Genomic DNA, 15939 nt, shown 5'->3' with positions numbered 1-15939 from the left:
ACACTGCAAGGATACCAGCAGTGCAGCCTTGCAAACCAAAATAGGAGTTGGTTCGTGCATACCCAGAGGGGCCTGGGGGGGTGGGGGGTGTAAACTCCCAACAGTTTGTTCACGGACTTCCCCCGCTGGCAGGCCTGCCAGCTGACATGCAGCCACGACAGCAACTATTTCCATTAGCATTACATCCTAAAGCCTTGGAAAGCTCAAGACTCAGGCCGACGCGCACCCCAGTTCACTGCATAATGACGTTAGCAGACGAGCTTCCCTCAGGATGTTTTCCACTGCCAGCGTAGAGAAAATAGCACAGCGGTTGTGTAGCGCTTTGAAATAAGGTGACTCATCGTCATTGTTGTGTAGCGAAAAGGAAGAAGCCAAAACATTGAGCTGATACAGAGAAGCCAAGCATCACAATGCACCAAAAAATATCCTTAAATAAACTGTGTAGTGGCATTGTTAGTCAAAGCTAAGCATTTTTTTGCTACAGCTTTTGCGTTGAATCCTGCGAGTGGTCTTCTTGTACATACTGGAAAAAAATGGCCGCTCACTTCACATTTGATATTAAAAAAAGTCACTCTCAAAGTCAACGCGTCAAACTAAGAGCATTTCCACAACTAACCCTGTGAACATCTCAATGCGGAGGAAAGGTGTAGAGTATTCGGAAATGGAAATATCAAAAGTACATTCACAGAAATGAAACGACATTTGGAAGCTATGTTTTCAAGATGAAACACTTTCAAGTCAGACTCAACGGTCCCATAAGTATGTAATGTCGGTGTGTTTTTGTTTTTATGCATACACAAACTGGAACTTATCATGAAAATATAAATGACTACATGTAGCACAAGAGCTGGGCAATTATATGACAGCAATTAGTAACCACACATAATTTTTTCCTCAGACGCTCCACCCTATTTCGCGATAATTCTTTTTTCCCCCCTTCAGTGTGTTATAAAATATATTTTTACACTTGTTTTTATGTTGAGTAATACGCCATACTGTGGGCCACTGGAATATGCAATACCGGCCAATAAAAGCTGAGTTGAAGCCAGTTATTCACACACATTGACATCATCTGGTCTTTATCGGATCATGAATCCAGAAAAAGTACTAGTACGAGAAGGCAATCGTGCAGACATGATGAATCTCTTGCGTGCGGTGAAATGTTGTGTGCATCGTGCAGTGGGGTGTAGGCAGTTAGTGGGGGCTGCACAGGAGCGGCAAACAGGTGTCCCATTGGGTTATGAAAGCCAGACGCTTCGCATCAGGATCATTTCCTCAACCCAGAGTTGGGGGGCCGGGGTGGGGGCACAGACAGCCACCTCCCCATAAAACAAAACAAACCAGAACCACTTTTGTCAGCTTGTTTGCGGCGTCAATGGTGATCGCAGGTAACGAAGTGTGACAAAACTCACCACATCAGACGCAGCAGTGCAAAATGAGTCACCAGCGTTGTCAAATATGTGACCTGGTAGAGCAAAACTAGCACCGAGCCACACTTCAGAAATGTGCTCTTGGCATAATCGAACCAAAAAAAAAGATCTGAGCTTTCCAATGACATATCAAACATTGTGCGCTACACGACGCATGACATCATTCGTAATCGTGACAGTATTTGCACAGATATGAATCGGTAGATATGATACGGCTACAGCGACGCTAAGCTAGTTGGGTCAGTTGTTAGCGAAGCGTCAGCTTTGTACTGATGCCTGCGTACTGGCGATTCCTTGCATGAATTTCGGCAACAGCAAGGTTAATGAGCAATAGTTTGGGAAAATTTTGAGATAGTTACTGATTTTTTTGTTGAGTGCCAATTAAAAAAACACACCACATAATGTGTATTTCTTCAAGATGAAAATTTTAACATTCCGAGCAATTATTGCCTCGTGTCTCGGAATTTACCGATGCAACTTCCGACTCATTTTGCTTTGCTCTGTCAAATATGTTTGGATTTTAAGGAAAACAGGCATACAACAGTTTGAATTTCGAACCGGGGACATGCATGACGTTACATGAGCGACACAGGCGAGACCTCAGTTTGGCTTGCTCTTGAATTGGAAATAATTGTTCTCAGGATCTGAACAGATTGTGTGAAATACCAAAAAAAAAAAAAAAGCCTGAGAATGGTATCTCCCTGTGTTAATTCTCTTTAGGCAGGGTTATTAGTGGCCCTCAACAACCTCTAAATCCTTCGTAATGAGCTGCTCACACTCCCCCCCAAAAAACTCAGTTGCAATGCAGCCTCTCAAAATGAAGTGCATCCTGGACAAAGAGCTAAAAGATATTCTATAACGAGACGTCTTGGGCAAAAGGAGAGTCCCAGGAGAAAGCCAGGATGCAAAGAAACGCCGTTGGACATTTTCCACAGCACAAAGTTGCGAAAACGCAGTGCATCGGGCGCACCGGGAGAGGCGTCAATGGTGGAAGTCGTCGGGAGGAATCATGCTTGGCTCGACATAAAAGCACTCAAAGAAATTAGATCTCATCTGCTGATCTTTAGATCTCTAGATCTATTAGTCAGATGTAAACAGGGGAGCAGCAACTGTGAGAACCTCGATTGCCCCTTGGCTTGAAAAAGAATCCATCTAACGCCGCCAAATGAAAGAGTTTGTCAAGATGGATATTGGAGGCGTCTGAAGAAAACCATCGGAAGTGGGAGTTTGGTCTCGGGAATCTGAGGGGGAGGGGGTGGGGGTGGGGGTGAAGGTTCACAGGCCACACTGAGATATTCTCATCTCGAGATTCCCTTGCCTCTGGACTCCGAGCTGTGGGAAAGGGACTTCATGCAATTATGTCACATTGATTGATGCGAGAGGCTGCAGAAAGATGGAAACTGAACCGCTTGGAAGCCATCCAGGATCTTGTCCCCAAAGAAACACAAGTCAATCGAGGTTCATGCCACAAAACATGACGGATCGGTGAAAACGGTGTCACGATGGACGCGGTCGGAGAAACCCCACGGGCCAGGTGAGGCAAACCTCAGCAAATAAATCATTCACTTTGATTGACAGCAGCCCGTATGTGAAATGGAAATGCTGAACACGGACGCCGATAACACATTGCGAATCGTAATATCGCATCCTCGAGGGTAGGTGTCTTGCTTGACTCGATGCCGTCCCGAATATCAGTCGGAGTTAGCGATGAAATTATGAGCCGGGCGCCCGACTGCCGCAGCTGTAAACAAACTGCGCATTTCAGGATTGCAAACAGGACCGCAGGACTGACCGCAGACGAGTTATTTATGATGAAATGCATGACTGCTCCTATGCTTATTTAATCATTCGCAGGTGTCTCATGTGCCCCCCCCCCCAAAAAAAGCTTATGTTACTTCAATTATGGGGGAAATCCAAATCCAAATGCAGTAGCCCTGTCAGCTGAAATGTGCGGTAGGAAAACTGCAACTTGTGATTTTATTTATTTATTTTTATGATTAGAAGTTCCCCACAACAAAGAAAATATACAATAGTGCGTGTTGATATTCGCAGCATGACGCTTGCTTGGGTTATCGACAAACAAGAGGAGGAGTGAGAAAATAACAATTCCAATAAAATGCTGTGTGGACGAATCGGAACAATGAAATGCTTTTGATTTTTTAACTTTCACAACTCTCCATCTGTCCGCAATCTGTCAAACCTTTTGGAGGAACAACAGACCTGAGGTTGACGCCAAAAGCAACAGAACAAATATGTACGTACAGAGAGCCAGCGAATCCTCTGAAGAAGTTTTCTGAAAGCTTGCACTATGGACGGGAAGGGTGGGTGGGCGGGCGGGGGCGGCTTGCTCTAGATGTGGTGAATGTAACGAAAGCTTACTTGAAAAAAAAATTGGTTTGAAGGAGAACATCTGTTCCTTGTTTAAAAAAAAAAAAAAAAGTCTGTCCAATTCCAAAGCGCCTGCAGAGATAAGCAAATGTGCTTTTGGTAATGGATCACATTTCCTCATTGTTTCTTTTATGCTTTGTTTTCGTCAGGCGAGACCCAAAGGGATCATGGCCGCTTCAAGCTAACTGCAGTTATTTGATAAACAATGTGAGAATTAATTGATTCTGTGTTAATCCAAGTGACACACGAGATTTTCTTTGGATTCTTCTGACGCATTACTATTGCCGCTCTTTCTCACGGCGTACCTGGTCAGCCAGTGCGCCGAGCGAATAGCATATGAAAAAAGGTATTCGATAATATCCAATTCACATTGAAGCTATCGCTTTGATTGATCAAGAGTGAATTCTTAGAGTAGATTCTTGTATATATCCTTAACGGGCAATTTTGAGAATGTTAAGCTCACAATGACGGTGGTCCATCTAACCACATTACACAACAGTCACTTTAAAAACATTTTTGAGTCCGACTTTTATCGGCAGGGGATTCTCGCCCGATGACGATAGGATGATGTGATTAGGCTTACAACTGCCTTGATGTCGATCCAGACACAATCATGTGGGAGATAAAAGCGGAAACTCGCTCTCTTGGCCCATGTCGTCGAAAATCAAGCCGAGGTTACTGGCTCGAGCTCAGTGGAATGATGGAAGGTGATGGCAGCCCCTTTTTCTTTGTATTCACCTCTTGGAGCGATGCCTGAGCAGTTCAAAGGTTGCTGGAAATGAACGAGGATGACTTTGCGGCAGACTCCTCGTCCTCAACCGGGACACATAAATTACTGGAAGACATCCAGGAGCACCTGAAAGCATCCGTCCTTCCAAAATGACGTTTCATGGTCAGAACACTTCCAATTCTTCCGCTATCTAAACAAACAAGCCTTCCCGCTGATAAATGCATTGAGTACATCGAGCTGACTTTATGAGCATCAAAGGGTTACACATTGGCTCGCTTTCCACTGCAGCATATTCTCATTTGCCAAAGCTTCAAAGACCGTAAGGTGCGGGGAGGTAAGAATTGAAAGCAACAACTCATCCTCGTCTTTGTTTGTTGTGATAAACAGGAAAGACATTTTGCGGTAACTAACTTGTCTTCTTGCGCTTGCCTTCGAGGAAAATCAAGCCTTTTCACAATTGCTTTTGGAAATGATGCACGGCCTTTATTAAATGCCGCAAGACACACACACACACACACACACACACACACACAATGAACGACTGCTCGCCCAGAGGACAGGTCTTGTTTTAGCGCAGTGACCCGTGAATGTTGTCTTGACTGGCAAGCTTTTAAAGCAGCGCCGCGTTGAAATTTTCATAAAGAAATATGAAAGAATGATGAGGCAGTGGGGTGGGTGGGTGGGGGGGGGCTTGGTCTCGGCCAGTTAATTGTTTCCTCTTTTGAGGAAGATGACAACGGAATGTCCACAGCATGTACTTTTTGGCCGGAGCAAATGTGTCAGACACGCGTGGTGCAACAGCAGCTTTAGAGAATCATCAAAAACGGCGCTAACTCATTAAAAAGATAGCAGGGCCGCTTCAAATATATACAGCTGGGGTAACAGTTCGGCTTCAAATATTAACAGCACGTTTGGTCAAATGATGTGGTTGTGCATAGGCAGTAAAAGGAGGCGGGGGGGAGGGGTGTGATCTTTTTACAGCCACTGCTTAAAGGGTCCATCTTTGAGCTGCGTGTTTGTTTCTGCAAAGAGCGTAAAGGCGTAACAGGAGTAGAACAGCCAAGGCCACAAACAACTCTATGATGTGGATTATTGTATGGAGGGACATTCAATTCATTGTTGAAAACGTTTACTGTCCAAAGCAATTTTAAGTTAAAGTAACAGTGTTCACCGCTAGATGGAGGGTGTCGCTCGAACTACAAGAGTAGACTTGTGCATCAGAGCAGAAGAGAGGGTATCCAGGACAAAAGCCGGGGCTAAATCGGGGGCAGAATATTGTGTCTTTTGGGTAAAATAGCGAGCAAATTATATGTGTGCAAATTTCAACATAAACCCGTTTTCCTAGCTTGCTTAGAGACACTAACAGCCATGAAAGATTTATATCTAAGTCACCACAACGACACCAATCTCAAAAGTAAGCAACCTACGATTTTTTTTTTCACGACAACCGCTGACAGTTCGTTTGAAGTTTATGAGGAGTTACAAAATTTGAAGAAGCCTTGTGAAAAAAATTGTGGCTCCCGCTAATGTTTGAATTGTCGTTTTAGGTTTGTTTTTTGGAGAGTAGACGTTCACTCACGTCGGTCACTCACCCGTCTCGAATCTGGCCTTGTTACTTCTCTCCTTTAAAAGTCATGCCACGCCGACAACTGGCTGTCAGTTTATTAAACCTTGCTCACGACTCTGTCCTCAAGTGCTTCATTTCTCGAGACATTCTCAGTATTTTTTCCCCTCATAGCCTTTGCCTGTTCTTGTTATGTATTCTCGGTTTATGCTCTGAACATTTTCATAAAGCCAACATCATTTCCTACGGGACCACAAGAGTTTTTGCGCAAATTCACCGATGTTGATCTTTGCATCATTAGGACCTTTTTCTCCTTTCTTGTTCTTTAACAAGGTGGGCGAAAAGAACAAGTTGCTCGCTTCCAGGCTTGTGATCCATGGAGGAGTGAGCTCATTAGTTGGCGTCTCCACTAAGATACCACAGGGATTATTATTGGATCACGCTGTGGATTTCTGCCAAAAATCAAACCCCGATCGTCTCCGTGGCTGCTGACAATGAACCCCCATTATATGTGAGGTGAGTCTCTTCCTGTGGGAGGCACCGTTACATTTCTGGAATCTCACCGGAGCTGCAGGAAGTTACACCGGAGACGTGCGTATGGGGTCGCAAAGGGGGCACAAAGCAGCAGACTCGGACTGGTATAGAAAATTTACCGTACTGCGGGTGTGCATCTCTCTTGATACAATGTACGGGGCGCGATATGATTCAAGGACAGTTAGTGCTGATCAATGTTGAAAACCAATGTAATTGCGACCCCCCCCCCATTCCGATTGTGATTGAAAATGTGATTTTTTTTTCCAAGGTCCTTATTGTTCAACAAACACAACCAATTTTACTACAATATTTCATAACAATAAACAACATCATATTTATCAGATCAGGTCAGCCCAGTTGTGTCCATTCAAGTCCAAAAAGATTATTTGTGCTTTACTGGCTTAATGCATATACTCATCTCTTTAACATACCATAGGACACTAAAGTATAGAAAATATACATATGGACATAAATACATATATACTAGGGCTGTTGATTGATTCCCTTTTTTTACCAACATCGATAACACTATCTCGTATTTCAAGACACCACAATATATACTGTTTTGACACACATAGAGTACACACACACACACACACACACACACACACACACACACACACACACACACACACACACACACACACACACACACACACACACACACACACACACACACACACACACACACACACAGGCACACGCAGGCAACGTCACGTATCCGAGGTTTGTATGGTTATCACAGACTGGAAGGGCAGCGTGTTATAAGCAGACTGGGTTGAAAACCCATATCATGCTCAAAATAAATCTTTTTGAGGCACTCTGTAATTCAGCCAGGCTGCAAATGCAGCTATGGCAAACAAGTTTGTGTCACACGTACCGACAAACACACTACTCTGCGGCCATATATCACGGCGCAATCAGCAGCTCGAAATGATTCACGACCTACCGCTCACTTCAAACATATGACACTGCATTTCATTTAGTTTGTTGCGAATGACAATAATCCCGTACTGCCCGTTGAATGTCATCTGAATTACAGCGACAGTGTAAAGCAAGCGAAATTGGGTCTTCAAGACGTGAGTGCATCCAACTGAACCAAATGGTTACACTTTAAAGGGAGCGTTGCTTGAATCGTATCGCGCCCCAAGTATCTAGCTAAATATTAAATTATCTTTAATGGGAGAGATGCAACCCTTAACAGCGATACTCTGCAATTACGGTCATTTGCAAAGAAGAAACAACCAAGCACACTGGGGTGGAATTAAAAGACGCGGATGGTTGGAAGCTACTGAAAATGAGAAAAAGACCAGAAAGCAACAGAGTTTCTGATTTCATGAAAGAAATGCCTGAGTCAGGAAAGGAGAAAGCCATCATGGGCCAGTGAGTCACGGGGAGAGGCTGTAAAAACACACTCGGGCCTCAGTTTCATCAATAAAAATGTCTGAGACAAAGAAGGTGGTGCAACAACTGAAAGGACCCGGCAGTATGTGTCTACATTCTCCTAATATGCAAATAGGGACGTTGCATCTGACACTTTCTTCATCCAAATTCATAATTCACCAACAATGTCCCGCACGGCTTCAAAAAACAACATCATCGCCATCATGATTAGAAGGATGCTCTTTCACTAACGCGATCAAGCAACCCGGAGAGCAACTCACAGCAAAAAGTCTGACAGCCATGTTTTTGAAGTACCGCTAGTCGGAAGAAACTTTGACACTAAAAAGATGCTTTTTTCTTTAAACAATTAGTTGTTTTTTTAACTAACAGTCCACCCCGGAATCTGTCGAACCAAAATTAAAAAGTGATCAAAACCTAATCCAAAAGGAAATTATCTTGAAACATTTATTTTTGTTTGTTTGCACGTTCGCCAGAGGTGTCGAATCTCAACACAAAGAATGCGCACAATAAGTTTCAAAAATGAAAAAAAAAAAAGGAGTTCCTCGTGTTAGAAATGTTTTCAATGGCACCACGCATTAAGAGTGTGCTTCCTCCCCAATATGATTTGATGAGCTTTTACCCAGCGTCCTCTTTGTTGGCACGCCAGCCTCATGTGGCAGAGCGCAGTTATGTGGTGCGAACATGTCACGAGATCCCGTTGTCCACATTGCGGCCTTTTCCACATGACGACAACAACGGCAGCAAAAAAAAGCCACGTGAGGAGGCCGAGTGTGCTTCATCTTCACCGGCTTGACCAAAACGATCAGTTCCTCTCCCACCGATGGATATCGGGGGAGGGGGGGGGCTCATCTCACGCCGCACTGGATCATTGCCAAGCGCAAAGGCCACACAAAGCCTCCATCTGAGCTCTGGTCGCATCAGAAGGAAGGAGGAGCACGTTGTAGTATCCCTACTCTGTCCTCGGTGATGACCAAGACAACATCCCTTACTGCCTTGAGCACTTATTTGATGGAAATATGAACCCGTACAATACATCCTGAGTTGAGGTGGAATGCGGCCTCCAGTAAAATCCCGCTGGAGGAGTTGTTATCTGCGAGGACCAGCTTGTCGAAAACCTACCTTCTACCACATTACCTGCTAAGCTTAGCCAGTATTGAGGGGAAATAGGGCACAGGCGAGATAAGCCCAAAGAATTCACAGGTCGAGCTCAAACAGGAGACCTGTTTCCTTGTGATAAAGAGGAAGCGGCAGCAGAGAGGGTTGCTCAGCTTCCTGCTCCGTGTCAACTCGGGGGTCTGTCAGCTGCCCTCCGCCGAGGTCATCCGACGCTTCCTGGTTCATAAAGCTGACACGCAATCATGCAGCAGTGTGTCAATATCCTTCGATTATGTTGCTCTTGGTGTCACAGAAATGACCAAGCGAGTTCAATGATACTTGCTAGTTTACGAGCAGACAAGACTTCAATGTTCACCTTTGCATGGCTTACAGCTTTGTTCAGCTGAAAATCACAAATCCCCATCAAAATCCTTTTAAATAACATGCTTAAGTGCAAGGTATGTAAACCTCGAACTACCACGGAGCTGTATTAACACTTTTTAAACACATTGAAAGCTTTGAACATACACACCAAGCATAAAATGTATAGAAATACTGTACATGCAGGTGCCTTCAAGAGGCGGGGCTTAGCGGGGTGGCATGCCACCGGCACTAAAGTGGTGACCCCTGGATTATAACGTCAAGGACAGTGTAACTAATATTGCACCTAACGTGTTTTTTATACTTTCTACATATTCTTCGGCAAAATACAAGATAACTCACACAGAAGAAGGTCAACCATTCGGGTCAGCTCTTTATTGAACCCAACTTTTGCTGCCACCACTGCGGTATGGATGTTCGAAACCACTTTATTTATTCAGCTACCAGTACAAATACTCATTCTTGAGTACTCACCAATACCAAGTAACCAATCGCAGTCGTAATTCTTCGACATAAAATAACAAAAGTGTGAAGTAAAATTGAGAACTGTTAAGCATGAAACTATGTCATTGGAAAATAGGGCTGTAAAAAATGACTGCAATGTATTTCCTAACGATTGATAAATATTGATTTTTTTTAAACTTCTTCAGAAATGAGGAAAAAAAATACTCAAGGGGTCAAAGATATAATACAATAAAATGCAAACAACCAGATGGAAAAAAAAACATTCATACGACAAAATATTGGGACATTGGTACCAAAAAGTAGGCAACAGGTGAGTATAGCACTCTATATAATACACACGTAATGAGAAAAAAAACACTATATTGCCTGTACTGCAGTCAGATGGAAAAAAAAATACATTATTAATGAACCGATTCAGGCGCCATCAGTGTCCATGACTAGTATAGGCAGTATTTGTGAGTCTTGATACCTAGTATCGGTACTCACACATCCCTATTCACAAGTACAGCATTTTGTGAACTTGGGTTACGAAAATAGCCAGATGCAGTCAGTCAAGATTTTTTTTTTTTGGGCCATTAAATGCGTTTCAAGCCAGCAATGGAAATTTCACCCTGCCCTACAGTAAATTATTTCTGCCAGCTAGAAAGCAAATTTCATTTACTCATCTCTGCAAACAACAAAGATGCTGGAGCCATTACTGGTTGTGGCTTGTGTCTCGCACACATGAAATGAAGGGTCCTCTAGCAATCGAGAAAAGCAATTTTCTCATTGAGCCCATAGATACTCCATTTAGGGCCACGCTCTCTGCGGGTGACCGGCTGATGCCGGCGAGGGCAAGCTCAGCGTGACGGACCCTGGCCGCCATACTGCTCAAAACATGTGCTCCCAGCCAGGGCGCGGACGCGACATGAGGACAAATAGCAGGAAAGAACAATAGATGACTTCATCCAGGAGGAGAGGATGATGGATGTGGTGAAATCAATGCCACTGATCAGAGGACTTGCCAAGTCTGCAAGCTCATTAGCAAGCAAATCAGACAAAAAAAACAAAAAAAAAAAATCAGGATGAGGAAAGTGCAAGACTTCATCATAGTCATGCAAACACGTGGAGCTGCAGATGGATTCATTTCAGGCCTTTTTGTGAAGATGATTCACTGAACCGACAGTCAGCGGGCTGAAAACCACACAGACAATTTCTGTCGATGGCAGTCGGAGCAGCGAAGGCGCGCTTCACTCGCCATGCGTTTGTTTTCACTCCGAGTGACTTTCCACACTTGTGCTGGTGAACGTGTGAAGGAGAGCAACGCAAACGCACAAAAAGACTCACACCGCGTGATCGATGTCTGTCTGTGGGCTCAACAAATACCACGTGATGGGTGCTAACAATGTGTTTTTCTTTATTTTAAAGAAAAGGTTGCTTCTTTTTCTTCGTCTCGTTGCCCTCAAAACTTGTTGGTGTTCTTCTGATGAACCTACAAATTGTCTGGAGGCTGTGGATGTTCTTTGAGGTTCCCTGAGCTCATTTCTCTCCTTGCACTCTACAGCGGGACAGCCAATGATGGATTGTTGCTGCTCTCCGTGTTTCTTCATATGAATGACAACGCAGCTTTACAAACGCCATCCTTTGTATGTGGACGGCTTGTGAATCGAGCGCTGGAGGAAACAAACAAACAAAAAAGCTTCAGGCAGAGCTTATTCATCTGCGTTGGCGGCGGCTGTCGCAGCAGCATCAATACGGCTGCTTCTTTCGCATTTTCCTTCTGACAACGCGAATGTTCTCGTGAACAAGCACGCATGTGTGTGCGGGCTTTGAGTTTCTTTCTCCACATTGACGCCACGGTTGTCTCCCTGTCATTGAGGAAACAACGGCCACCAACACTGAGACAGAAAGCAACTCAGCACATTAATTAATGGTGACAGGAACCAGTTGGTCCAATCTGTTGAGCCATGTTATGATGGTTGCATTCACGCACGTCCACACACACACACACACACACACACACACCTGGACACTACTTTGCGGTAATGGCTCCCATGGTGCTAATCTCCTCGGCTGAAATGCGATCTGATTTCCAGCTGTTACTGCAAGTTAGTCGAGAAGAAACATTTCGACTGTGATTTTGCAACATTTCAATCACTACATATCATCCACTTTATTCAATACACCTTCACAAGCTTGCGATTTCAAAATATAGCATGATCAACTTTGGTGAAGACGGAATTTGCCATTGCATTGCGCAGGCTGGTCAATGCATGCAACCACAAGCATGAGGATGAAGCCTCCAGAAACGTAAACACATGTCCGAGCAACTTAAACCATAACAGCTACAATGAAGTGATTTGTAGCCTTAAAGTTCCCCCAATGCGTTGAAAACTCCCTCTGGTCTCACTTTGTGGCTTTTTCAATAAGCAGTTCGGTCCAACCCCAAAAACAATCACTTAAAGTACTTTGATGTCCGTAGTGCATAAAGGACAAACAACTTCTTCACATTTTGCTCGAGAGTGAATTTTCCAAAGCTCCCATTTGAGGTTATAATGAATCAGCTCGACCAATAAGCGACCGGCAGTGGTCTCCATCCTTCATACAGCATTAGGTCAGCATGCATGGATCCTTGCATGACCAGATACTAGAAGTAGTACCTTGTAGTACTTGTATTTCACTCGAGGAAAAGTCTACACTCGAGCTATAAGCATCTCACTTTTCACACGCAATTTCTGAAGGAATCATTCATTGGTTTCCATCACTTGGACAAAAACTATCCATAAAGAGTTTATGTCATTATTTTTTTGGAGGGGTGGGGGCGGGGTATAATCCTTCCCTGATGGATGCAAAGAGACACGCCCTCCAGCGAAGCCAGCGCATCGCAATCATGCATGCGATGACCCCGAAGATGTCGGCAGACAGCACTGGTCAGGCGAAAGCCCGTGGGAAGGATGCCAGCTTGACGGGGACGGACGGACGGACCGACGCACAACTACAATTCTACATCACACAATTACAACAGCCAATACAAAAATATTGTGCCTTGAAAAAAAATACTCCTGCTTAGTTTTGACCAACACTGCCAACAAGGAATTAATTGAACAGTATGTTGTGGTTGGAGTATACAGTGGTGGAGAATTTTTCTGAGAGCTGTTTCTAAAATTTTTGCCAAATTGAGGGATTGAAATGAGGAACAGCTTACAGTGCAGTCCCAGCACCGTAAACTATAAACGTCGAAAGAAATATATGGGGCTGCAACTCATGATTATTTTAAGAATCGATTAATCGGTGGATTATTTTGTCAATTTAATCGATGAATCGGAGTGTCAAAAACATTTCAATTTCTATCCCTTCATGATAAAAAACTGACATTATTTCAATTCGATGTTGCACAAACTCTTAATATAAATCATTCACGTTGAATTTACTGGTTTAATCCAAAAAATGTCAGAAAATAGGCAACAAAAAGTTGTTCATGTTTTCTACAGTAGCCGATGATTTATTTTGATTCAACACAAAGCCTGCTTTCATGGCGGACTATAAAAATTGGATAATAGTGACTGTTGAGGAGCTGAAATTCCGAGCATTTGGACATTTTCATCAAAAAAATGATAATCGATTAACTTGATTAATCGTTATGCCTCTAAAACGTATGGTTGAATTACAAATCTAACAAACATTATTTTCTTTATGAAGGCAGAATATGTGATACAGGTCTTTAATTGGATGTCATCTGTTTTATAAATGTGGATGGCTGGTGCATTCATCACAATTATCTACACGCTGTTTTGTGGATTCTGACAGAAATGATTCAATACAAGTCTTTCAACAGGTGAAGCTCAGACTAAACCAAAAAAAAGCACCTTGTATTTCGTCCTAACACTTTCCCCAAAAGAAAGGTTCGTGGGGTTTATAGGATTTAAAGGAAAAAGTAAACAAGGCAAACGCACGATGCGAGTGAGTCCGCCCACAAGAACCACTTTTAAATCAAGAATTTGACATTTAAGAGCACAAGTTGAGAGTCACGATCCAAAACACATTTCTTACCTTTCGAGCCGAAAGCGTTGAGAGCTGCGGATCTCTTTTCTCGCGAAAATATCACACAACCAACAGCCTCCTGTTTGGACGTAGCTGGATGAGATGTCGATTTAAACAAAAAGTACGACACGTAGCAACAAGTACAAATGTCCAACGGACCGCTCAAGACTAGTCCAACACCACGCTGCGAGATCTGTTGCGTACACGGCAGAAGCTGCAGGCGCGGCGTGGAGAAGCGGAGTGTCGCTATGTAAAGTGTTGCGTGAAGTCACGGCGAGCTGAGAGGCTCACAGGATCATCTAGCACGCCCCAGCCTCTCCTACACAGTCCCCGCCCCTGGGGCCCACCTTCCTCCGCACAGGGGTGGGTGGGTGTGGAAGATCGACGCCCACCGGACACTTCCTTGGGTTCCCCCCCTTCAGCACTCTAATCGCACCCAGTAGCTTCTACTGATCGAGAGCCCGATCGAGAATTCTCCCCATGAGCGATGAGTATACAAGTGCTTCGCACATCTGCCTCACAGAAGACAGGTTCTGGGTTTGAATCTCAGTTCAAGACCTACTGTGTGGAGTTTGCATGCTGTGCCCATGACTGCATGGCTTTTTCGACACATTCCCAAAACTTGCAACTAAGGTTAATTGAAGACTATTATTTTTTTCCCACAAAAATCAACTCACTCAAAATTGTCATGTTATTGAAAACATACTGTCAAACCTCTGTTTTCAAACGTCTCTGTTCTCGACCAAATCGGTTTTCAACCGAAAAATTTCGAGTTTTTTATGCCTCGGATGACGATCGAATTTCGGTTCTCGAACAAACTGAGCGCACTTGAATGTGTCACTTGACTCCTCTCGCCTTCCGAGCGTGGTTTCGGTTTTCGAACAATTCGGTTTTCGAACAGTCTTCTGGAACGGATTATGGTCAAAAACCGAGGTTTGACTGTAAATGTTTTTGTAATGGTTCTTTTCTTCCAAAGAACCATTACAAGAGCAAATACGACATGCCTGCCATCTAGTGGTACTTGGAAATATTACAAATTGAACTAGAGTCAAACCGCAGTCCATTTTAGATTTGATTTGTTTTCAAGTTTTTAAATAGCCTCCCCCCACCTTAGCTCTGAGCTCCTCCACCTGCCTCGTGCTTCAGGTCCATGGACCAGACACCACCGGTAGTCCCGAGGAACACCATTTGAAAAGGAATCACATATTTTTCAGTCAGGAGTTTCCTTGAGAGACAAAACTAATTACAACGACACGGAGCAAAATGGTACACATTATAGAGTACTGTATGTAAGAAAAGGGTGCAGTTCCCTTTGGTTTGGTGTTTGGATGTTGAAGTAAAGCATTCTGGGACGAAGCCTTTCCATCTGGGTGAGTGATGTCACGTATGCGCCATGTCGCGTTGCGACCACAAGAAAAATAACAATGCAGGGAGTGACATTTGCGTTTTCAAGATGGAAATCCAGTCACTCTTTTCAGTTCGTGTCAGCTGAAGAAAATATTATGGGGTGGTGCACACTCTGCTGTTGACAAAGTGTTATCTAGCTTCAAACGCCCTATCAGTACATCGCCAACAAAAGGGCCTTCATCATTATATTAACAATGTGTGTTAAAAAGTAGTCAATTTTATGTGATTATATTGTTGACTGCAACTAATAAATTTAATTGTAATCTAATTCAGTTACCTTTTAAATCATTTAATCAGTAAAGTCATTAAGCTACTTTTAAAGCCAAGCAATCAGTATAGTAACTAAGTGAGTTTATCATGGTAAGTGGCAATGCTGCTTAACACAACAGGAAAATCACTCCGGATAATCTTTTTGAGCCTGGCAATCGGACCTTTGCTGACTTTGATCAGAAGCGGCAACTGGGCTCAAATTCAGCCTGATCGTTGGTATGCGTGTCACCGTTGAGGTTTGGTTTTTGTGG

The 15939-nt window shown here is 43.6% G+C and overlaps 1 protein-coding gene across 1 annotated transcript in view; it reads right to left on the bottom strand.

Annotated features, from left to right (window-relative positions):
* LOC147206246 (tetraspanin-18B-like) overlaps positions 1-14314 on the bottom strand; it is a 33613-nt gene extending 19299 nt beyond the window's left edge. The window contains exon 1 of the mRNA XM_086110042.1: positions 14021-14314. The gene's annotated coding sequence lies outside the window, so the exon portion shown is untranslated. The remainder of the gene's footprint in view (positions 1-14020) is intronic.
* Between the last annotated feature and the right edge of the window lie 1625 nt (positions 14315-15939).

This window comes from Hippocampus guttulatus, chromosome 4 (assembly GCF_054856545.1).
Source record: "Hippocampus guttulatus isolate MCC_2025c chromosome 4, RoL_Hgut_1.0, whole genome shotgun sequence".
NCBI classification, from domain to species: Eukaryota; Metazoa; Chordata; class Actinopteri; order Syngnathiformes; family Syngnathidae; genus Hippocampus; species Hippocampus guttulatus.
This window is presented reverse-complemented; position numbering and strand designations above follow the sequence as displayed.